Source organism: Oncorhynchus tshawytscha, linkage group LG27 (genome assembly GCF_018296145.1).
Source record: "Oncorhynchus tshawytscha isolate Ot180627B linkage group LG27, Otsh_v2.0, whole genome shotgun sequence".
Lineage (NCBI taxonomy): Eukaryota > Metazoa > Chordata > Actinopteri > Salmoniformes > Salmonidae > Oncorhynchus > Oncorhynchus tshawytscha.
Genome location: NC_056455.1, coordinates 11,747,344 through 11,771,261, shown reverse-complemented (window position 1 = coordinate 11,771,261; position 23,918 = coordinate 11,747,344). Strand labels below are relative to the sequence as shown.

The window sequence follows — 23,918 nt, the reverse complement described above, 5'->3', positions numbered from 1 at the left end:
ACATTTCCAGTGGATGCCATACTGATGGGTCTAACCTTTCAGTTAGGAAGCTACTTCAACACAACACAACACTCCATCACTGAGATGGCTGTGCAGACATGTACCGTTCCTGCATACCAATAACGGCTCATTAAACTTACAGTATGTGCAGGGCCATAAGCCCCATTACGTTTTTCCTGTACTGCATACTAGGTTTTTCTCCTGGCTGATGCCATATGTTGTCATGACGAGAAAACATACATTTACACTATGACTTATATTGATCTCATTGGACTGTTGACCCTATGTCCTAAATTATCTTTCACAATGTCCATTTCCACTTCTTTTCCCCCAAAAGAGAATGCCTTTAGACATCAAAGCCTTTTCAGTGTCAAATCCTGAGTGTTGAGTCCCAAAAAGTGTGTAACTACAGAGTTACATCTAGTGAAGTGTTCTCAGGTTACAGTACAAAGAACCAAATCAAGATGAGACCAGGTTCAGCAATTAACATGGTCACTTTAGCTTACAACGCATAAGAACCACAGTATAAACAGCCAGCAATAACATGGTTGACAAACCCTTATAAGACACTCAAACTGATTTAAGGCTCCACTAGCAGACTATGGTTTCTCATTAGAGAGACTAAACACTGAAGCAATCCTCTGTCTTCCCCCGAAGGTACATGACGTGTGCTCTAACCAAGTTCAGATGCACTGTGGCAGATGGCATGAGCAGCAGATTCTTCTGCATCACACTGGTGTTTGCTATGAAACAAAGACTTGCTTTAAGTGAGTGAGAGAGAGAGAGAGAGAGAGAGAGAGAGAGAGAGAGAGAGTGAGTGAGAGAGCGAGAGAGAGAAAGAGTGAGAGAGTGAGAGAGAAAGAGCAAGAGTGAGAGAGTGAGAGAGCGAGAGAGAGAGAGAGAGAGAGAGAGAGAGAGAGAGAGAGCGTATGTAGAGCATGGCTAAGACACCCACATGTCAATGTGATCTGGCGACAGGTACCCACATGTGAAGAGAGTTAGTAGGTCTTGCCACAGCTCTAAGCCCAATTCTGGGCAAATAAAATAAAGGGACTTGTTTTTGGCTACATAAACCACCTGGCATGTTGATACAACCAAGATAAATGCCTAGTTGGATCAAGGCCTGACTGCCTAGCTAGAACACATGAGCATAGAGTGTCAGGGTTGAGTGTTTGGGCTGATTGATTGCAGGTTATAAAACATTGAGATTACAAGCCCGTAGCATAGTGTTATTCATTATTGAGAGAGGTCTGCGTAGTTGGCACAGTTTGACCCTGTCTGTCAGTCCAGGAACGAGGTGTATCGCCTTCCACCTGGTTTTAGATGTTATCTCAGAGGCCAAGCCATGGATCTGACACTGTAGGAATACTATCTCAGAGGGAATAGACTTGCTAGCCTAGCCATTGGTGATTACAGTGCCTCGACATTACAGTGGACTCTGTAAATCCAGACACTTGTATTTATTATAATGATAAAGATTGTACTACTACGGGGAGCATGCTGATACAATTCAGTAACTTTGGCTCTTGGTTTTCACAGAGGAATCTCCTCTATACCGACTACCTTCCCATTCCTGCTGCTCTGCTCTCCATCCCCTGCTAGGCTCTCTGCAGCGCAGCGCACATGGTGGGAAAGCCAGGGAAATCCCTGTAGGCCTCTGACTTCTCTTTGAAGGCCATGAAGGCTGTGCGGCACGCAGGCAGCTGCCAAGAAGAGTCTACGGAAAGGCAATCCTCTGGCTGTGTGGGTCACATCATCTTCAACACACACACATGGATGCATGCACGCACACTTACATACACATACATGCACACACAATCAGATCACACACACACACACATGACCACGCACTCACACAGGGATGGGCAAAAGTGACACACGGATCACTGTAAAGTACCTCAGCTGGATTGCTGCTGTCACATTTACATTTATTGCAAATGATGATAATGAGATACTGAACCCAATGCCTGGACATAAAATCAGTCCATACAATACTACTACTGGTGAGAAAGATGGCCACACACACTCCTAATCATTAAATACACACCACTGTGTATTTCATCTGCCAAATATTTGAGTGTAAGAATTGAAGTGAGCCACTGTTCTTTATTCAACATTTCTATTCTATTACTTTCTTCATAGAACAAACCGCAGAGGAGCAGTAGATGGCGCTGCAGTGCGTTAGCTGGAGTGAGTCACTTCGAATTCCTTAACTGATGTTGTTGGAAGCCAATTACATGCCATTTTCAAGAATGTTCTGTTCCTAACCCTGGCAGTGCCTTTATTTTATTTTTTTATTCAAAATTACTGATCCCTAAAGGAAAGGAAACTTCAGCCATGTGTCACCATTGTTATTTCGGTAATTTAGTATATTTTCTTCGAACCCAACCTCTATGATGATGTTTGGGTTTAACTTGATCTTGAAAAGGCATTAAGGAAAGTATATTATCAATTAAAATAATCACATATTGGATTATAAGAAGCCCTTTCAAGTAAATTGAAAGTAAATGTTCAATCCCCATTGATGATTTACACCACAGTGTTAGAGGGGGAGAATATTTAAACGGGGTGAGACAACCTTGAGGTGTTATCTGGGCTTACCTGTGACAGTACGAGAGGGAGCAAAGAGAGGACACTGTCTGGCAGTGCTGCTGTACAACTCAATAGGTCATGGCGCTGCCTTCCAAACTAGAAAATATATTTTTTGCAATGAATGCCCTTCCCAATCACATTTTGTGGTAGAGGCACAGTGGCTGTGAAATGAGACTACCATCACTTCAACAATGAGAACAAATATCCTCTAAAAAGGAAATGATAGATTAACATGTAAACCAGATTGAGATTTGTTTGTCCGCTTGAAAGTTTGCATCTCATTGAAGTGGGTTGCCGTGGTGACGCTAATTGGTGAGCAAAGTGCAGTGTTGGTTGGGGCTAAACAATAACAGGACAGGTATTTATAGATCAGTGGCTCTTCACTGGAGTGGCAGCCTTAAGATATGGAAAACAGGCACACTGAAGCCATAGGGTCCAGCTGCGACTTCATCTCCCAGAGCAGTCATCCCTCAGGGTCTCTATGCTGCCCCCTACTGATATGCAGTAGCAGTGTGTGGGTAAAATCACTGGGGAAGCCATATTTGCGCATTGGGACAGTGATATATAGGCCTAAAGGCAGAGACAATAAGAAGACACAGTGGCAGAATAAATTCAACCACACCTTTGTTTATCACAAAACTGCTTCCGACATTTTCGGACCACTAAACAACTATTGATTTAGAACCACAGACAGTTAACCGCAAGGCGCAAAGAAAACAGGAGCTGCCTCCACTATTCCTGCAGAATTTCAACTTCAACATTTCAACATCATCGAGCCGGTTGCATCACCACCTGGTATGGCAACTGCTTATCATCTGACCGTAAGGCGCTACAGAGGGTAGTGCGAACGGCCCAATACATCACTGGGGCCAAGCTTCCTGACATCCAGGACCTATATAATAAGCGGTGTCAGAGGAAAGCCCATAAAATTGTCAGAGACTCCAGTCACCCAAGTTATAGACTGTTTTCTCTGCTGCCGCACGGCAAGCGGTACCGGAGTGCCAAGTCTAGGACCAAAAGGCTCCTCAACAGCTTCTACCCCCAAGCCATAATACAGCTGAACAATTAATAAAATCGCCACAAGACAATTTACATTGACCCCCCTCCCTTTTGTACACTGCTGCTACTCGCTGTTTGTTATCTATGCATAGTCACTTTGCCCCCACCTTCATGTACAGATTACCTCAACTAGCCTGTACCCCTGCACACTGACTCGGTACTGGTGCCCCCTGAATATAGCATCGTTATTCTTATTCTTATTGTGTTACTTTTTATTCTTACTTTTTATTTTAGTCTACTTGGTAAATATTATCTTAACTCTTCTCGAACTGCATTGTTAGTTAAAGGCTTGTAAGTAAGCATTTCACGGTAATGTCTACATTTGTTGTAATAGACGCATGTGACAAATAAAGTTTGATTGATTTGATCATCAACTCACCTCTGCTTAGTCTAATACAGTGACAACTAAAAGATACCAAAACCTATTTAGTCCAATTAACGTAAGCTAAATAGGATGTGGCTGTCCATGGTTCTGATTTCTGTGTGCGTGTGTTTGTTCGTGGAAGTAGAAAAACATGTTGACTCACCCTACTTGTAGAGAAACATCAATGCCATCCTCCTCTCTTTCATGTTGACGAAACTATCACTCTGTCATACAGTACACACTTTATTTTTTGTTGTCCTAGGCTACCTGGCTAAAATGCTTGCTTGCTAGCCTAACTCCTAGTCATGGCCAACGTTAGGTAGTTAATATTAGCCTTCGACATCTAACTACCATACATATTGAACTTCCATGCCATTATAATCAAGGCTTCCCTTGGCATCCATGAATACACGCCACTGCTGATATGTCATCTCTCAGTGAAGTGCATGTCAGGAAAAGTGGGGGTTTCGAAAAGAGTGGGCATTTAGAAAGGAACCATATAAGAAGAAGTGAAGGTTTCAAAAGGAACCATATAAGGAGAAGTGGGGGTTTCAAAAGGAACCATATAAGGAGAAGTGGGGGTTTCAAAAGGAACCATATAAGGAGAAGTGGGGGTTTCAAAAGGAACCATATAAGGAGAAGTGGGGGTTTCAAAAGGAACCATATAAGGAGAAGTGGGGGTTTCAAAAAAAGGAACCATATAAGGAGAAGTGGGGGTTTCAAAAGGAACCATATAAGGAGAAGTGGGGGTTTCAAAAGGTACCATATAAGGGGAGAAGTGGGGGTTTCAAAAGGTACCATATAAGGAGAAGTGGGGGTTTCAAAAGGTACCATATAAGGAGAAGTGGGGGGTTTCTAAATCAAATCAAATTTTATTTGTCACATACACATGGTTAGCAGATGTTAATGCGAGTCTAGCGAAATGCTTGTGCTTCTAGTTCCGACAATGCAGTAATAACCAACGAGTAAACTAACCTAACAATTTCACAACAGCTACCTTATACACACAAGTGTAAAGGGATGAAGAATATGTACATAAAGATATATGAATTAGTGATGGTACAGAACGGCATAGGCAAGATGCAGTAGATGGTATCGAGTACAGTATATACATATGAGATGAGTAATGTAGGGTATGGAAACATTATATTAAGTGGCATTGTTTAAAGTGCCTAGTGATAAATGTATTACATAAAGATGGCAAGATGCAGTAGGTGAACAGGTGAACAGGCAGTGGCTCGGGTGGTTGTTGTCCTTGATGATCTTTATGGCCTTCCTGTGACATTGGGTGGGTTAGGTGTCCTGGAGGGCAGGTAGTTTGCCCCCGGTGATGCATTGTGCAGACCTCACTACCCTCTGGAGAGCCTTACGGTTGTGGGCGGAGCAGCTGCCGTACCAGGCGGTGATACAGCCCGCCAGGATGCTCTCGATTGTGCATCTGTAGAAGTTTGTGAGTGCTTTTGGTGACAAGCCAAATTTCTTCAGCCTCCTGAGGTTGAAAAGGCACTGCTGCGCCTTCTTCACCACGCTGTCTGTGTGGGTGGACCAATTCAGTTTGTCCGTGATGTGTACGCCGAGGAACTTAAAACTTTCTACCCTCTCCACTACTGTCCCGTCGATGTGGATAGGGGGGTGCTCCCTCTACTGTTTCCTGAAGTCCAAGATCATCTCCTTTGTTTTGTTGACATTGAGTGTGAGGTTATTTTCCTGACACCACACTCCGAGGGCCCTCACCTCCTCCCTGTAGGCCGTCTCATCGTTGTTGGTAATCAAGCCTACCACTGTAGTGTCGTCTGCAAACTTGATGATTGAGTTGGAGGCATGCACGGCCACGCAGTCGTAGGTGAACAGGGAGTACAGGAGAGGGCTCAGAACGCACCCTTGTGGGGCCCCAGTGTTGAGGATCAGCGGGGTGGAGATGTTGTTACCTACCCTCACCACCTGGGGGCAGCCCGTCAGGAAGTCCAGTACCCAGTTGCACAGGGCGGGGTCGAGACACAGGGTCTTGAGCTTGATGACGAGTTTGGAGAGTACTATGGTGTTAAATGAGGAGCTGTAGTCGATGAACAGCATTCTCACATAGGTATTCCTCTTGTCCAGATGGGTTATTGCCGTGTGCAGTGTGGTTGCGATTGCGTCGTCTGTGGACCTATTGGGGCAGTAAGCAAATTGGAGTGGGTCTAGGGTGTTAGGTAGGGCGGAGGTGATATGGTCCTTGACTAGTCTTCCAAAGTTCTTCATGATGACGGAAGTGAGTGCTACGGGGCGGTAGTCATTTAGCTCAGTTACCTTAGCTTTCTTGGGAACAGGAACAATGGTGGCCCTCTTGAAGCATGTGGGAACAGCAGACTGGGATAAGGATTGATTGAATATGTCCGTAAACACACCAGCCAGCTGGTCTGCGCATGCTCTGAGGATGGTAGCACAATTGATATGCTGATAGAATTTAGGGAGTCTTGTTTTCAGATTAGCCTTGTTAAAATCCCCAGCTACAATGAATGCAGCCTCAGGATATGTGGTTTCCAGTTTACATAGAGTCAAATAAAGTTTGTTCAGGGCCATCGATGTGTCTGCTTGGGGGGGAATATATGCGGCTGTGATTAAATTCGAAGAGAATTCTCTTGGTAGATAATGCGGTCGACATTTGATTGTGAGGAATTCTAAGTCAGGTGAACAGAAGGACTTGAGTTCCTGTATGTTGTTATGATCACACCACGTCTCGTTAATCATAAGGCAAACTGCGCGATGTGTGAAGAAACCAGCTGGCTGCACCGACTCGATAGCGTGTCTCGAGTGAGCCATGTTTCCGTGAAGCAAAGAACGTTACAGTCTCTTATGTCTCTCTGGAATGCTACCCTTGCTCGGATTTCATCAACCTTGTTGTCAAGAGACTGGACATTGGCGAGTAGTATGCTCGGGAGCGGTGCACGATGTGCCCGTCTCCGGAGCCTGACCAGAAGACCGCTTCGTCTGCCTCTTTTACAGCGTCGTTGTATTGGTTCGCCGGCTGGGATCCGATCCATTGTCCTGGGTGGTGGGTAAAACACAGGATCCGCTTCGGGAAACTCTTATATCCAGTAGTTCCTCCCGACTGTATGTAATAAAACCTAAGATTACCTGGGGTACCAATGTAATAAATAACATGTAAAAAAACAAAATACTGCATAGTTTCCTAGGAACGCGAAGTGAGGCGGCTGGAAGCGCTGGAATTCCATAACTACTAGAACTGCCATGACTTGATATGTCAATTGTTATTATTATTTCAAATATTCAATAATAAATAATACATTGTAAAATGTATGAATTTTGTTACAAGTTAAGGTAGCTATGTGCCAATTTAATGGAGCCAGATGAATAAAAATATATGCCATTTAGCAGACGCTTTTATCCAAAGAGACTTAGTCCTGCGTGCATACTTTTTACGTATGGGTGGCTCCAGGAATCCAACCCACAACTCTGACAATGAAAGCGCCATGCTCTACCAACTAAATCACACAGATTACATTTATTCTTAGACTACATTACACTTTTAATCAAGACAATTTGGTTTCATGAAAGTGCAATAATCCGTAACTATGAGCGTTAGTTAATTTATGTTCCTGTAACCAGGGTGCGTGTCTGTCCCACTGAGTAACTTGATGCCTAGTTATGACATTACGTACGAGCACATGACAATATTCCTCTTCCCATAGATGCCTGAGGTAGATGATTTTCCTTCTGTAAATTACGACTAAGAGGCAGATGCGGGTGTAAACATGTCTAGACAATGGGCTGCCTGTATAACTCAAGAGCTGACCTCTTCCTGACACAACAACTCTGCTATCTCAGCAGGGGTTTGATTCTGTGTAACCCACAAGGCCTACTGGCAGTGGATTGGTTTCACAATAGTGTAGAAATCAATACTTGTCCCCTATAGATTCTTCAAAATACACATGATGCCAACACTAAATCTTTGTCCCTTTGAACTGACACAGCATATCCATTTCATAGGTTCCTTGTGTACCACAAGGTTAAACCCCTAGTGAGCATGAGGCCACCTCTGTTGGGGCCGAGGCGACAGCTCAAAGCCCGAGTTCACTTGTGGTCCTCTGAATTGGGATGTACTGTGTCACCACCTAGGGCAGAAAGTGAGCCACATAGTGCACATGACTAAGCATTGAGTGTCAACGTAGTAAGATTTCCACCCTATCCTGGGGGTTAAAAGTGTCCTCATGGATCCATGGTCTATTGTGTTTGTTCTCGTGGTTTGTGTAGATGCAATTTGATGCTAAGTAGCTGAGCCATGTCAAATCCGATTACAATGCAGACTCATTTGAGACTTGTTGGGACACATCTGTAGAAAAAAACAGACATGGGAGGCAAAGCCTGTGATCTGCTTGTTATCTGGATCATTCATGAGAAGACACAGACAGTGGTGAGATAAACAATAAATCATTATGTCCTATCAGGAAATAGTCATGCTTAAAAGCAGTTCAGCACAACAGGAGTTCGAACAGAAGAAGGTTGAAATTGAACAATCCGCAGTGGTGACGGAAAGTGGATTGTGAGGAATGGGAAAAAACTAGAATGTATGTGGAATAGAGAAAAAAATGGTATGTTACCACATTACACATTTATAACTTTGAACCTCAATAAACACTCACTGACTCACCACCAGTAAGCCAGAGGAGGTCAACTGTATGGCTAAAAATAGCTGATAGTACTCGCCAAAAAAAGCTGGGAAAAATACAGGGGAAAAAGGCTCCTTTTCCATGTGTGCTTAGGCCATATGGGTCTCACCACACTCAGAACTGCACAAAAGAAAACAGTGTGAGACTGACTACTGCAGCACTGCAGAAAGAGGGAGACTTCCTCATCCTTAACTCTCCTTCTTCCCCACCCCCCAAAATTCCCCCATTTCAAACACCGTAACTTTCCCATAAGTCTAATAAATTCTCCAGTGGCCATGACTGAGAACTTCACACATGGTGTCTGACCCTCCCACTTCCCCTCCTGGACCCAGGGCCCAGGCAGCGGAGCGGGCCGCTGCACTCAGCATTGGGTCAGTGGAGGAGGGGGCGGCTGGATCAGCCGACCACAGACAGAAATAGCCTTCCGCTTGGCCGTTGGCATGTTGGGACTCATGGCGTGGGCCTGGGAGGAGGGAGGGTGTATCTGTTTTGGTCTACAATCACAGTTGGGGAGTACTGCTCTGCTTTCCAGATGGCAAGTTTCCATTCAAACAATGTCACTGGGAGAGTTTGAGGTCTTAATTTAGTCCAACTAAAATAACCTATGAGGCAGATACTACTGCAATGGCACATATATACTACACAACACAATGACCTGTGGTCCAATATTACCAAATGGGGATGTAGCCTATACTTCTTGATATTTTACTATTTCAAATTCTAGTATATACATTTCCTTCAGAAAGGATTCATATTTCATACTTATTCCACATTTTGTTGTGTTACAGCCTGAATTAAAATGGGATTAAATCTTCTTCTTTTTTTAACTCATCCTTTACACACAACACCCCATAATGACAAAGTGAAAACGTGTTTTTAGAAATGTTTGCAAATGTATTGAAAATGAAATACAGAATGATCTCATTTATATAAGTATTCACATCCCTGAGTCAATACATGTTAGAACCCCCTTTGGCAGTGATTACAGCTGTGATTTTTTTCTGGGTAAGAACTGGATTGTACAGTATTTCCCGATTATTCTTTTTAAACTCTTCAAGCTCTGTCAAGTTGGTTGTTGATCATTGCTACAGCCATTTTAAAGTCTTACCATAGATTTGAATGCCGATTTCAGTCAAAACTGTAACAAGGCCACTCAGGAATATTCAATGTCGTTTTTGAATGCAGCTCCGGTGCATATTTGGCCTTGAGTTTTAGGTTATTGTCCTACTGAAAGATCAATTTATCTCCCAGTGTCTGTTGACAGCAGACTGAACCAGATTTTGCATGTGCTTAGCTCTATTTTGTTTATTTTTCTAAAAAAAACAAGCTTTGCCGACGACAAGCATATCCATAACATGATGCAGCCACAACCATGCTTGAAAATATGAAGAGTGGTACTCAGTGATGTGTTGTGTTGTATTGTATTGTATTTGCCACAAACATAATGCTTTGCATTTAAGTTGATTTCCTTGCACCAGTTTTTGCAGTATTACTTTAGTGCCTTGCTGCAAACAGGATGCATGTTTTGGAATATTTTATTCTGTACTGGCTTCCTTCTTTTCACTCTGTCAATTAGCTTAGTATTGTGGAGTAACTACAATGTTGTTGATCCGTCCTCAGTTTTCTCCTATCACAGCCATTAAACTATTTTAAAAAGTCACCACTGGCCTCATGGTGAAATCCCTGAACGGTTTCCTTCCTCTGGGTGTATAGTGACTGGGTGTATTGATACATCATCTAAAGTGTAGTAATAACTTCACCATGCTCAAAGGGATATGCAATGTCTGTTTTCTTTGTATTACCCATCTACCAATAGCTGACCTTCTTTGCCCAGGCATTGGAAAACTTGTTTGAAATTGATTGCTCTACAGGGACCTTACAAGATAATTTTATGTGTGGGGTACAGAGATGAGGTAGTCATTCAAAAATCAAAACTATTATTGCACACAGAGTGGGTCCATGCAACATTTGTACTCCTGAACTTATTTAGGCTTCCCATAACAAAGGGGATGATTATTTATTGACTCAAGACATTTCAGATTTTTATCTTTAATGAATTAGTAAACATTTCTAAAAACATAATTCTAATTTGACATTATGAGGTATTGTGTGTAGGCCAATGAAACAAAATATAAATGTAATACACTTTCAATTCTGGCTGTAACTATACAGTGGGGCAAAAAAGTAGTTAGTCAGCCACCAATTGTGCAAGTTCTCCCACTTAAAAAGATGAGAGAGGCCTGTAATTGTCATCATAGGTTCACTTCAACTATGACAGACAAAATGAGAAAAGAAAATCCAGAAAAATCATGGGGGACTTTTAATGAATTTATTTGCAAAATATGGTGGAAAATAAGTATTTGGTCACCTACAAACAAGCAAGATTTCTGGCTCTCACAGACCTGTAACTTCTTCTTTAAGAGGCTCCTCTGTCCTCCACTCGTTACCTGTATTAATGGCACCTGTTTGAACTTGTTATCAGTATAAAAGACACCTGTCCACAACCTCAAACAGTCACACTTCAAACTCCAATATGGCCAAGACCAAAGAGCTGTCAAAGGACACCAGAAACAAAATTGTAGACCTGCACCAGGTTGGGAAGACTGAATCTGCAATAGGTAAGCAGCTTGGTTTGAAGAAATCAACTGTGGGAGCAATTATTAGGAAATGGAAGACATACAAGACCACTGATAATCTCCCTCGATCTGGGGCTCCACGCAAGATCTCACCCCGTGGGGTCAAAATGATTACAAGATCGGTGAGCAAAAATCCCAGAACCACACGGGGGACCTAGTGAATGACCTGCAGAGAGCTGGGGCCAAAGTAACAAAGCCTACCATCAGTAACACACTACGCCACCAGGGACTCAAATCCTGCAGTGCCAGACGTGTCCCCCTGCTTAAGCCAGTATATGTCCAGGCCCATCTGAAGTTTGCTAGAGAGCATTTGGATGATCCAGAAGAAGATTGGGAGAATGTCATATGGTCAGATGAAAGCAAAATAGACCTTTTTGGTAAAAACTCAACTCGTCGTGTTTGGAAGACAAATAATGCTGAGTTGCATCCAAAGAACACCATACCTACTGTGAAGCATGGGGGTGGAAACATCATGCTTTGGGGCTGTTTTTTTGCAAAGGGACCAGGACGACTGATCAGTGTGAAGGAAAGGCAGTGATACAGCCCGCCAGGATGCTCTCGATTGTGCATCTGTAGAAGTTTGTGAGTGCTTTTGGTGACAAGCCGAATTTCTTCAGCCTCCTGAGGTTGAAGAGGCGCTGCTGCGCCTTCTTCACGATGCTGTCTGTGTGAGTGGACCAATTCAGTTTGTCTGTGATGTGTATGCCGAGGAACTTAAAACTTGCTACCCTCTCCACTACTGTTCCATCGATGTGGACTCACTGCCCTTAGATTGACATGCTGTTCATGTTACTGAAATGCTGTGCCATGGAAATGTAATGCCGGGAATCAGGTCTAACTGCATCGGGAATCGGGATGATGTCAACCGGGAACATTCCACTGGAGGGTAGAATCTCATGAGGTGGGAACATGTTATTCAAACAAATTCACTGGAACCGACATTCCGACAGTTTGTCGTGACTATCTGAATCATGTTCACACAGAAAACATGTTGCTCTTGTAGTATTCATATTACATTCAAGTCTGTCCGCATGGGCCCAGCAAAGTGTCGTATACACTTACGATTCCCCAGAAAAGATTAGGAATAACATTTATTCATTGGAATAAATGGTAACAATAACAGCGTCAGAACAGTGTAACAGGCCTCCTGCCTGAATACGGACAGACAGCACAGTAGGACTGAGAAAACACAACCCAGAACACCAAGGAACCACCATGTCTGGTCTGCCCTCTCCCTGCGCTGTGCTGTCTCACTATGAATACCCAGAGATGGGTAGTATTTCTGTTACATGTATTTGAAATACACAATGAAGTATTTTGTCATTTGAATTACACTGGGCCGAACTATACCAATGTATTTTGTAATTGTTTTCAAAATACGAAAAACTTTTCTTTATCATTTTTTTTATAGCGGTTCACATTTTGTGCCCCCCCCTTTACCCTGCATCGGTATCAGAAGTCTGATGGCACTATGGTGTGATAAGATGTAGAAGGCCAAAGAGGCCATGGAGAGCAGAAATACTTATGTCATGCTGACACCTGCTAAATGAATAAATATACACTGAGTGAACAAAACATTAAGAACACCTGCTCTATCCATGACATAGACTAACAAGGTGAATCCAGGTGAAAGCTATATTCCCTTATTGACGTCCACTTCAATAAAATTCACTTCAATCGGAGTAGATGAAGGGGAGGAGACAGGTTAAAGAATTATTTTTAAGCCTTGAGACAATTGAGACATGGATTGTGTGTGTGTGCCATTCAAAACGTGAATGGGCAAGACAAAATATTGAAGTGCTTTTGAACGGGATATGGTAGTAGCTGTCAGGTGTGAGTGTGTCAAGAACTGCAACGCTGCTGGATTTTTCATGCTCAAGAGTTCCCCGTGTGTATCAAGAATGGTCCACCACCCAAAGGACATTCAGCCAACTTGACACAACTGTTGGAAGCATTGGAGTCAATATGGGCCAGCAACCTTTTGAAATGCTTTCCTCACCTTGTAGAGTCCATGCCCTGACAAATTGAGGCTGTTCTGTAGACAAAGGGGGCACAACTCAATATTAGGAATTTTTATGCCCTAAGCTCTAAGTTCCTCAGTGCAACACATCACTAAGGATCTATCATGGTCCAAACACACCAACACAGGTGTGAAGAGGGCACAACAGGTGGCTGAAAATATTTGGCATGGGACATCAGATCCTCAAAAAGTTCTACAGCTGCACAATCAAGAGCATCTTGACTGACTGCATCACCGCTTGGTATGGCAACTGCTTGGCATCCGACCGCAAGTCACTACAGAGGGTAGTGCGTATCACCCAGTAGATCACTGGGGTCGAGCTCCCTGCCATCCAGGACCTCTATACAGTGGTTCTTCCTTTAAAAGTGGTGGTGTACTGTAGCACAGCTTGCAAGATGCCGCATAATTCTATGGCACGTTATTTAAGTGTCAGCCATTGTTGCCAGAATGACACAATTTACCACAATATGCCACCATCTACCACAAAATGGTAGCGGCATAAGTTCAAAACTTTTAAAGGAAGAACCACTGTACCAGGCGGTGTCAGAAGAAGGCCCAAAGTCTCCAGTCACCCAAGCCACAGACTGTTCTCTCTGCCACCGCACGGCAAGCGGTACCAATGCACCAGGTCTAGGTCCAAAAGGCTTCAGCTTCTACCCCCAAGAAATAAGACTCCTGAACAGCTAATCAAAGGGCTACCCAGACCTCTCTTTTACGCTGCTGCTACTCTCTGTTATTATCTATGCATAGTCATTTGAACTCTACCTACATGTACATATTACCTCAATTACCTCGACTAACCAGTGCCCCTGCACATTGACTCTGTACCGGTACCCCCTGTATATAGCCTCACTATTGTTATTTTACTGCTGCTGTTAAATTATTCGTTACTTTTATTTGACATTTTTACTGAACACTTTTTTTCTTAAAACTTCTTAAAGCAATTGTTGGTTAAGGGCTTGTAAGTAAGCATTTCACTGTAAGATCTACACCTGTTGTATTCGGTGTATGTGACAAATACAATTTGATTCGATTTCTATCTTATCTTTTACTCTGCATTGTTGGAAATGGACTCTCGATGCAAACTTAACTTCTCACCAGCCCTGCAAAAACACTGCAGCATGAACTACTGAACGAGTGTGAGAACATTGATGCTGTCCAGGCTAGCTGCTTCAATAAACAGACTTTAAATATACAACTTTGCCCTTTCGTAGACCCTTGTAAAACTGTATTGTAAACACACTTCTTCCATTAGTTGCAATGGGCTCATTTCATATTGCCAGATACACCAACATTGACAGAAAACGGTAGCAAAGAAGAAAAGGAGTGTGCAATTTTCCAGGTGGTCTGCCCTTCAAGAGTTTGTAATTGATTTGACAATTTACTTTGTATAGCATTGCATCTGCAACAGTGCAACAGAGATAAAATAAATGATGAAAGGAAGTTTGACAGTGGACAGTCATGTAACATACATGTATTCCTTCTCTCTCAAATTCAACAGAAAGTGCAGAACACACAGCACCTCTCTCTCTCTCTCTCTCTCTCTCTCTCTCTCTCTCTCTCTCTCTCTCTCTCTCTCTCTCTCTCTCTCTCTCTCTCTCTCTCTCTCTCTCTCTCTCTCTCTCTCTCTCTCTCTCTCTCTCTCTCTCTCTCTCTCTCTCTCTCTCTCTCTCTCTCTCTCTCTCTCTCTCTCTCTCTCTCTCTCTCTCTCTCTCTCTCTCTCTCTCTCTCTCTCTCTCTCTCTCTCTCTCTCTCTCTCTCTCTCTCTCTCTCTCTCTCTCTCTCTCTCTCTCTCTCTCTCTCTCTCTCTCTCTGCATTCTCTCTCTCTCTGCATTCATTGGCTGTCATCTCCCCAGAGCTGATTGACTTCCCGCCTCCACTTTGGAAAACAGAAAAGTTACCCCGATTACAACCGTTTCCTTCCTTCCTCCATCCCTCACAGTGCTGCTGGCTCAGATGGATACATGATTTACTCAGGCCCTACACCCACAGTCACATCCATGTGCATCATACAGTGGGGAAAGGGTGCTGGGAGAGCAATCTGGCTCAATCTAGAAACTGTTTTCCCTTGAGAGAAGCTTTCTGGTTACATGGGTTTGTTTGGGGAGTGGGATTTCAAAACGAATGAAGTCCGAAAAGACTTCAAATATATGTTGTGTTTGTTGACAGTGTTAAGCAGCATATGAACGCCCAGAGTTTTAACAGAACATCTGGGAGCATATTGATGTTGTGAACTCTCATGCTGACCTCTGTGATCCTGAACAAGATCAACAGGTGTTTAAAAACATAATAACCCAAAAGTTTACACAGGTTCATGACCTTTGAGCGGCACATATTTTCTGCATTTGGAGTTAATCCTTAAAGCGTCAGTCAGCGGTAGAAACAATAAGGAACTAGAAACAGAGCTGCCATGTCTATCAACATCATCTTGATTTGATTTGACAATAACAAAGCGCGGTTCCCCACCTCTAGTTCAGTAAAAAGTTAAGGGATGGGGCTGGGAAAATGTAACCTCTCTCAAATTCATAGACATAACTATGGACTCAACGACTGACAATCCATGATATCAAAATGATCGTTTTAACCATGTATGTTTACCTTTTCTTTGTGTACAAATGTTGGAGTAAAACTCGCTTATATTTTGGGTTCCGATGTGGTATGACAGTTGAACTAAGCTCATGAAGCACTAACAAGTTATATTCTTCTAGAATCATTGCGTACATATCATGCATTTATAAGTCAAAAATGGATGTAGCGACTGCTGATTGCGCCTTTTAACATTTAAAAGACTTCATCATATAAGAACACTACATCTAATCCAATCTAATCTAGCTCAAATCACCCCACTACGAGCTGTACTTAATTGGTGACAAATGCACGTCTGGGGCTATTGTCAAGTAGATATACACTATTTCAAAATGTCAGGTGTGTTAGGTTACCTAATAAATTATCAGAAAAGTTGCGTGGTATTGTGTTGTTAAAAACTGGTCACGCACATTCGTTGTTCAACATAAACTCAACATACAAAACCTGCCATTATCGTGAAAATAGGCTGTCAAGATCTGCCATTATGTTTTTGCCAAATATAGCCCCTTGACATTGTATCCAATGTTCATCACTTATTATTGCACCGTTACAATGCATCACCAAAGCAACCGGTGGCAGTGGTGCATTTTGAAACAGCCATGAAAAACAGTGACAGTAGAATTATTGAAACATTGACATGCAAATCTTACCAATTTTCCTTTGAGTTCGTTGGTATTTGTCTTGATGGAACGGAATAGTCGCTTGTTTGAGATGATTAATAAATAAATATCTATTTGTTTTTCTTCGGTGAAAGTGAAATTGTTGGTCTTGGAAAAAGATGGCTGCTCCTCGGCTGGAGTCGATGATGTAATCTGAATTTAACCCTTTGATGTGTTCAATAGATAGTGTTTATTCCTGCTCCGTCTCATTCGGAATTCAATATAGCCTTCATAATTGTTTTAAAATCACTGCATCATTTGTAAATGTTTGCTATACAGTCAGGTCCATAATTATTGGCACCCTTGATAAAGATGAGCAAAAAATACTGTATAAAATAAAGAATACAAATACTGAGCGATATTGTATGCTCAAAAGATTTGGGAAATAAAAAAAAGTACTAATTCAATTGTACAGAAAAAAAGTGATTTTGTTAAGCAAGTATTAAAAACAATCTAAAAATATCTACATTTTTTGCACCCCTGGTTTCATTAAGTAGAAAATAATCCCATACCACCTTTAAAATATGGTGGTGGATATTTGATGTTATGGGGTTATTTTGCTTCCACTGGTCCATGCTGGGGCCATGTTTAGGTCATCGGCATCATGAACTCTACCCAGTACCAGGATGTTTTTAGTCAAAGACCTGGTTGCCTATTTGGCCGCAAGTGGATCTTCCAGCAACACAGTAAACCCAAGCGCACATCACATTCCACTAATAAATGGTTAATTGGCACAAAATCAACATTTTGCAATGCCCATCTCAGTCTCCAGACTTGAACCCCATTGAAAACCTGTAGTTTGAATTGAAGAGGGTAGTCCATAAGAGCAGATGAAGGATATCAAGGATCTGAGAAGATTCTGTATGGAGGAACAGTCTAAGATCCCTCTCAATGTCACGTCCTGACCTTAGAGAGCCTTTTTATTTCTCTATTTTGGTTAGGTCGGGGTGTGATTTGGGTGGGCATTCTAGTTTTTCTATTTCTTTGTTGGCCGGGTATGGTTCCCAATCAGAGGCAGCTGTCTATTGTTGTCTCTGATTGGGGATCATACTTAGGCAGCCTTTTCCCACCTTAGTTTGTGGAATCTTGATTTTGTATAGTTACTGTGTAGCCTGCAGAACGGTAACGGTAATATATATATATATTTTTTTGGTGTTCATCAAATAAAGAAAGATGTACGCTTACCACGCTGCACCTTGGTCTACTCATTCCAACAACGGTCGGGACACTCAATGTGTTCTCCAATCTCATAAAACATTTTAGAAAAAAGGCTCATTGCCGCTGTCCTCACAAGGTGAGCTATTGAAAGATATTGAAAACAGGGGGTGCCAATAATTTTGACCCTGTCTTTGAGATTTTCTAAAACTATTTGTGAAATGTATTAAAGAGCCGTGATACTATCATGAGCAGTGTCTGGGTTTCTTACTTTTTCTCATCTTTTCCAACTATTACCATGCACCTGCAAAAAAGATAGCTCAGATGTGCGAGTTAGCAATTGTATTAGTATGATTAATATAATTTCCCATTTTTTTAGCATACAATATATCTCAGTATTTGTCAGTGGTGTAAAGTACTTAAGTAAAAATACTTGAACGTACTACTTAAGTAGTAGCAGTAGTAAGAAGTAGTAAATAAGAATGTATTCTTAACTGACTTGCATAGTGAAATAAATTTCTAAGTGACCCCAAACTTTTGACCGGAACGGTAGTGTATGTGAATTGATATCAGAACACAGAATGTGAACAGACAATGAATGTTTATCAGTTTTTAATTGAGAGGTTTCAGTTTGGCACAGCATTTATCTTATGTGCAATGTAATTCTTATAAAACACTAATCCAATAGTTCCCATTAATTAATAGTATGAAAACAGATATTTTTGATCAAATAACTAGAATAAATCAGTATTTGATCCACTATTTATTGATGACAATATTGTTGCATCACTTATTTCAGACGCCCTACTCAGAAGTTTAGAGGCCATCAAAAACTAAAATGTTCTTTATACTATACTGCCATCTAGTGTGAGTTACCAGGTTGATAATGAAAAATACTCCTGGAATATTTATTTGACCTATTTAACTAGGGTAGTCAGTTAAGAACAAATTCTTATTTTCAATGACGGCCTTAGAACAGTGGGTTAACTGCATTGTTCAGGGGCAGATATCAGATTTGTACCTTGTCAGCTCGGGGATTCAATCTTGCAACCTTTCGGTAACAAATCCAACACTCCAACCACTAGGCTACTTGCCAACCCATGAACATAGCATAGTGCCCAGAGCATGATGGGGAAAGAACTGTATGTATGACACACTGTCTCATGAATTTGGTACCTTAAGACTGTGCCAGTTCACTGTGCTAAAGCCCAGGCATAAGGTGGAGCTAATACAAAAGGTTCAGGTCTCAGGCACAGTCACTCATCAACTTGAGGTTTGTTCAATGAACCATCACCTCTACATAGAACATGACTTTGAATATACACTACCATTCAAAAGTTTGGGGTCACTTAGAAATGTCCCTGTTTTTAAAGAAAAGCCATTTTTTTTGTCCATTAAAATTAGATCAAATTGATCAGAATGACAGTGCAGACATTGTTCATGCTGTAAATGACTATTGTAGCTGGAAACGGATGATTTCTTATGGAATATCTACATAGGCGTACAGACTCCCATTATCAGCAACCATCACTCCTGTGTTCCAATGGCACGTTGTGTTAGCTAATCCAAGTTTATCATTTTAAAAGGCTAATTGATCATTAGAAAACCCTTTTGCAATTATGTTAGCACTTGAAAACTGTTGTTCTGATTAAAGAAGCAATAAACTGGCCTTCGTTAGACTAGTTGAGTATCTGGAGCATCAGCATTTGTGGATTCGATTACAGGCTTAAAATGGCCAGAAACAAAGATCTTTATTCTGAAACTCGTCATTCCATTCTTGTTCTGAGAAATGAAGGCTAAGAGAGAAATTGCCAAGAAACTGAAAATCTTGTACAATGCTGTGTACTACTCCCTTCACAGAACAGCTCAAACTGGCTCTAACTAGACTAGAAAGAGGAGTGGGAGGCCCCGGTGCACAACTGTGCATGAGGACAAGTACATTAGAGTGTCTAGTATGAAAAACAGACGCCTCACAAGATAAACTTGGATTAGCTAACACAATGTGCCATTGGAACACAGGAGTGATGGTTGCTGATAATGGGTCTCTGTTCGCCTATGTAGATATTCCATAAAAAATCAGCTGTTTCCAGCTACAATAGTAATTTACAACATGACCAATGTCTACACTGTATTTCTGATCAATTTGATGTTATTTTAATGGACAAAAAGTGTGTTTTTCTTACAAAAACAAGGACATTTCCAAGTGACCCCAAACTTTTGAGCGGTAGTGTATATTTCTAGAGCAATCAAAGATGAGATTCCACTCACTATAAACCATTTAATTCCAATGACAAATGTAAAATACATAGTGCTTGTAGATTGCATATAGCGTGGAGTCCATGTGCTGTTCATATTCATCTTGGAGAGATAGTGGTTGTTTCTTTTCTCCTCACACATGAGAACACACATGATCGCATGCTGTAGTATGAGTCATGAGAGGAGTTGCTCGTGTCTTCCCATGTCTTTGTTCCCTTTCCACTGCTATTCCTATGCTACTGCTGGAACCTGACTGACACGTGTCCTGCAAAGCAAAGCCCAGACTTTGGTCAATGTGGTGTGAGTCTTAATCATCGGGCCCAAGAATAGCAAGAGCCAATGGGGGGGGTGGAGGAGGCTGCCCCTCACTGAGGGACCAAATGCCAACCCTATCTCTAGTAGGAGGAGTGGTTGGTTATGTGTGAAGTGACTCATCTCTGTGTTCTGTATTTTCCAGCCCTGCAGCCTTTCATTCCCTCGCTGATACAGATGGCGAGAGAGAAACTGGGAGGCGAAGGAGGAACCATAGAGGGGGACTGTGTGTGACACTACAGGAGCCTAGAAGGTGTAGGGACCGTCATCAGAGCCCTGGTGGGTGGACAAGTGGAGCCTGCTGTTATAAAGAATACACTTGGTGTTTTAACAGTAGCTAACATAGGATGGAGACATCATTTAGTTGATTTAAACCCAGACAGTAATGTGTCACTATGTATTTGTTTTGTGCTCGCTGGTGGTGCATGAGATGTAATGCAGGACATTTTTCTAGAAATGATTTACGGAATCAGAAGAAAACAACATATTGTCATTTTGGGATTTATTCTCACTAAGTCACAAGGGGGCAGTATAGTATTCCTAAAGAGATGACTAGGGATTTATTTGACTTCTACATTTTATCTGGGACACCGCAAAGTTTTGATGTCGTGGCATTAAGTCACCTGAACAGAATGATTACTTAAAAATGCCTTTTTAATTTACGTCGTTTGTTCTCTCTGTCTTAAAAATTCTGCCATTTATAAGGAGAAAGAGGAGTGAGTTGTTATGATTATGGTCTGCGCTATTATTCTTCGTTATTATTCCGAAGCAATCATTTTTTTTCGGTCAACAGTAGCCTACTTAATACATCCCCAGCTCGGACTCAGTGTCACTCCTACAATCAAGATGAAGTTTCACAAAGCTGGGATGTCACCTTCCTAGAGTACACACAGTGTCGCAGGCTGCAGCTAAACCCCTGACGCCATCCCTGCCCCCAGAATATGTTACCATAACAGACAGTCACACCTCAGTGCCCAGCAAAGTGACTCAAAGACAACTAAGTCCTCAGCACACAAGCCACAGGGCTCACGGATGATGTTTACTGTTGTGTGGAAATGTGTCGTGACTCGTAGCAGAAATGCCCATGACTACATTACTTGCATTCATAAGTCGAAAAGGCATTCCAAACTCATGTTTAATTCATGAGTCGAAAAAGGCATCCCAAACTCATGTTTAATTCATGAGTCGATAAAGGCATCCCAAACACGTGTTTATTAGCATGGTAAAGAAGTCTAATGCTTTCAGGAAGGACACCAACTACTGTACAGTAAGAATCTCTGGTAACGTAACTCCTGTAAAATAGCTATTGGCAGATGTGAAACACTGATCCATGTCAGTTTCGATACGGTCTCCTATCAACATATGGTAACAGTATTCAGTCGAGGTAGAAAAGAGGAAGAGGAAACTGACATATTCTGAGGCTTCTTCAAATACTGGGGGTTGCAAGCCAAGTCTAAACATCTGAAATGCATTTCAATTAAGTTGAATAATAATCAATACATTAGGAAAAGGTCTCAACAAGTGAAGGAAACTAATGGAGAAAATGAAAAAGCCCTAGTTACCATGATTGCATTAATGGCCACTGTGATTGTGATGAACAATGCAATTTCAGATCAATTAACAGAAATTAGCAATCTAGTTACTAGTAAGTGACTCAACAAGTGTATTCAAATCAAATGTCAAACCCACTGTGGAGGAATTATAGAGGTGCAGGAGTAGAGGCTGAATACCAAGGCTTTCTTCAGTGAAAAGGTAATGAAATAATGGTCAAACGAACCTCAAAATCTCCTTGGTTTTCTAAGGTGTTTACCTAGTAGGTTGAAAGATTCCACAGAGGGCAGATCACTTTAGAATAGAATATATAGAATAAAACAAGATGTTCTCTCCGTTCAGTTTTATTTGGTTGGTGTATGTGTTTAACAACATCGCACAGTCTTCTCGTGATCTCAATTAAAGCCTGGACCAGAACAGCGGAGAATATTCTACAATGTACTGTAATTACAATGTAATTACTTATGTTAAAGTTAGGTGTTACGAATGGAGGGTTTGCGGCAGGGTTCTTTGGCTACTGTTCAATGGATGCCGCTGTGGCAGACTCAGTAGTACCTGTGGCTGGACATTCAGTTGACTATTTATCATCACTTCAGTATCAGACTAATTTGTTAATGGCAGTTAATTGGGTGGATATTAAATGATCTGGGCTAATGGCAGTATAGGGGTTATTTGAATGATTCCAAGGTAATTATACATGCCATTTACAATTTGGCCCAAATTGAAAAGCTATACTTTGTTGGCATACACTGAGTGCACAAAACATTAAGGACACCTGCTCTTTCCATGACAGACTGACCAGTTGAATCCAGCTGAAAGCTATGATCCCTTATTGATGTCACTTGTTAAATCCACTTCAATCAGTGTAGATGAAGGGGAGGAGACAGGTTGTATAATGATTTTCAAGCCTTGAGACAATTGAGACATGGATTGTGTATGTGTGCCATTCAGAGGGTGGCTGGGCAAGACAAAATATTGAAGTGCCTTTGAACAAGGTATGGTACTGAAGTAGGTGCCAGGAGCGTGAGTGTGTCAAGAACTGCTGGGTTTTTCACTCTCAACAGTTTCCTGTGTGTATCAAGAATGGTCCACCACCCAAAGGACATCCAGTCAACTTGACACAACTGTGGCAAGCATTGGCGTCAACATCCCTGTGGAACATTTTCGACACCTTGTAGAGTGCCTTCCCCGATGAATTGAGGTTGTTCTGAGGGCAAAATGAGGGGAGGGGGGAGGTGTCCTCAATGTTTTGTACACTCAGTGTATAGGCCAGTAAGATCAATTGTTGCATTCGAACTTTGCAATCAAATATCTACACAGAAAATAACATCCCAACAAAAGACTACTTTTAGCCATAATTCTGATGTTGTTGCAGCTATAACAAGGTTGTCAGATTCAATTCAGCCCAACCAAACGGCTTGAGCAATAAAACCTGGAAAACATTGTGCACAGGAAAAACAACAGCAGAGATATATGACTTGGGGAAAGTAAATTTGCAGAGAGAAAGTAAATAGGAGCTAAATAAATAGACATCCTTGCTGTGGTGAAAAACTGCCATGACAGATGCTAAGGTAAAAAAAAGAGCTACATTTGTTGGAAACTTAAATAGGGAGGTATGTCAGCCTTGAGAAAGATGGGGGATGTTTGAGCAGCCTGTCAGACGGTGACAGAAGCTGTGCTTTGAAATGCAGTGGTAGTGTCACCAGCTCATTAAATGAATCTAACATATCCAACAAGATGAAATGAATGCATGTTTCATGGAAGCAAAATTTGAAAAGGAGAGTAAACTTTTGTTTGATGATCCCTGACAAAAAAAAAAAAACTGAAGTTGCAACTTGACTTGAAACAGGGGAGGCACTTAAAAGAAGCACATGGACTCAAAGCCAAAACCAAACAGTTTGGTTTCCAACTGCAGGGAGGAATCACAGATAGGGACATTGTCAAATTGACGATTCAGGAGGTCTATGCCATACGCCCACAGTCATCCAGCTCATACTGACTGTACACAGATATCTGACTTCAGTATGCACCTATTCATGCATGCAAGCTATTCCGAG

General features: G+C 41.7%; 1 protein-coding gene across 1 annotated transcript in view; it reads right to left on the bottom strand.

Moving 5' to 3' along the window:
* The window catches only part of LOC112226066 (myocardin-related transcription factor B-like), a 40,624-nt gene extending 23,900 nt beyond the window's left edge, over nt 1-16,724 (bottom strand). The window contains 1 exon segment of the mRNA XM_042307142.1: nt 16,579-16,724. The gene's annotated coding sequence lies outside the window, so the exon portion shown is untranslated.
* Nucleotides 16,725-23,918: the final 7,194 nt, after the last annotated feature.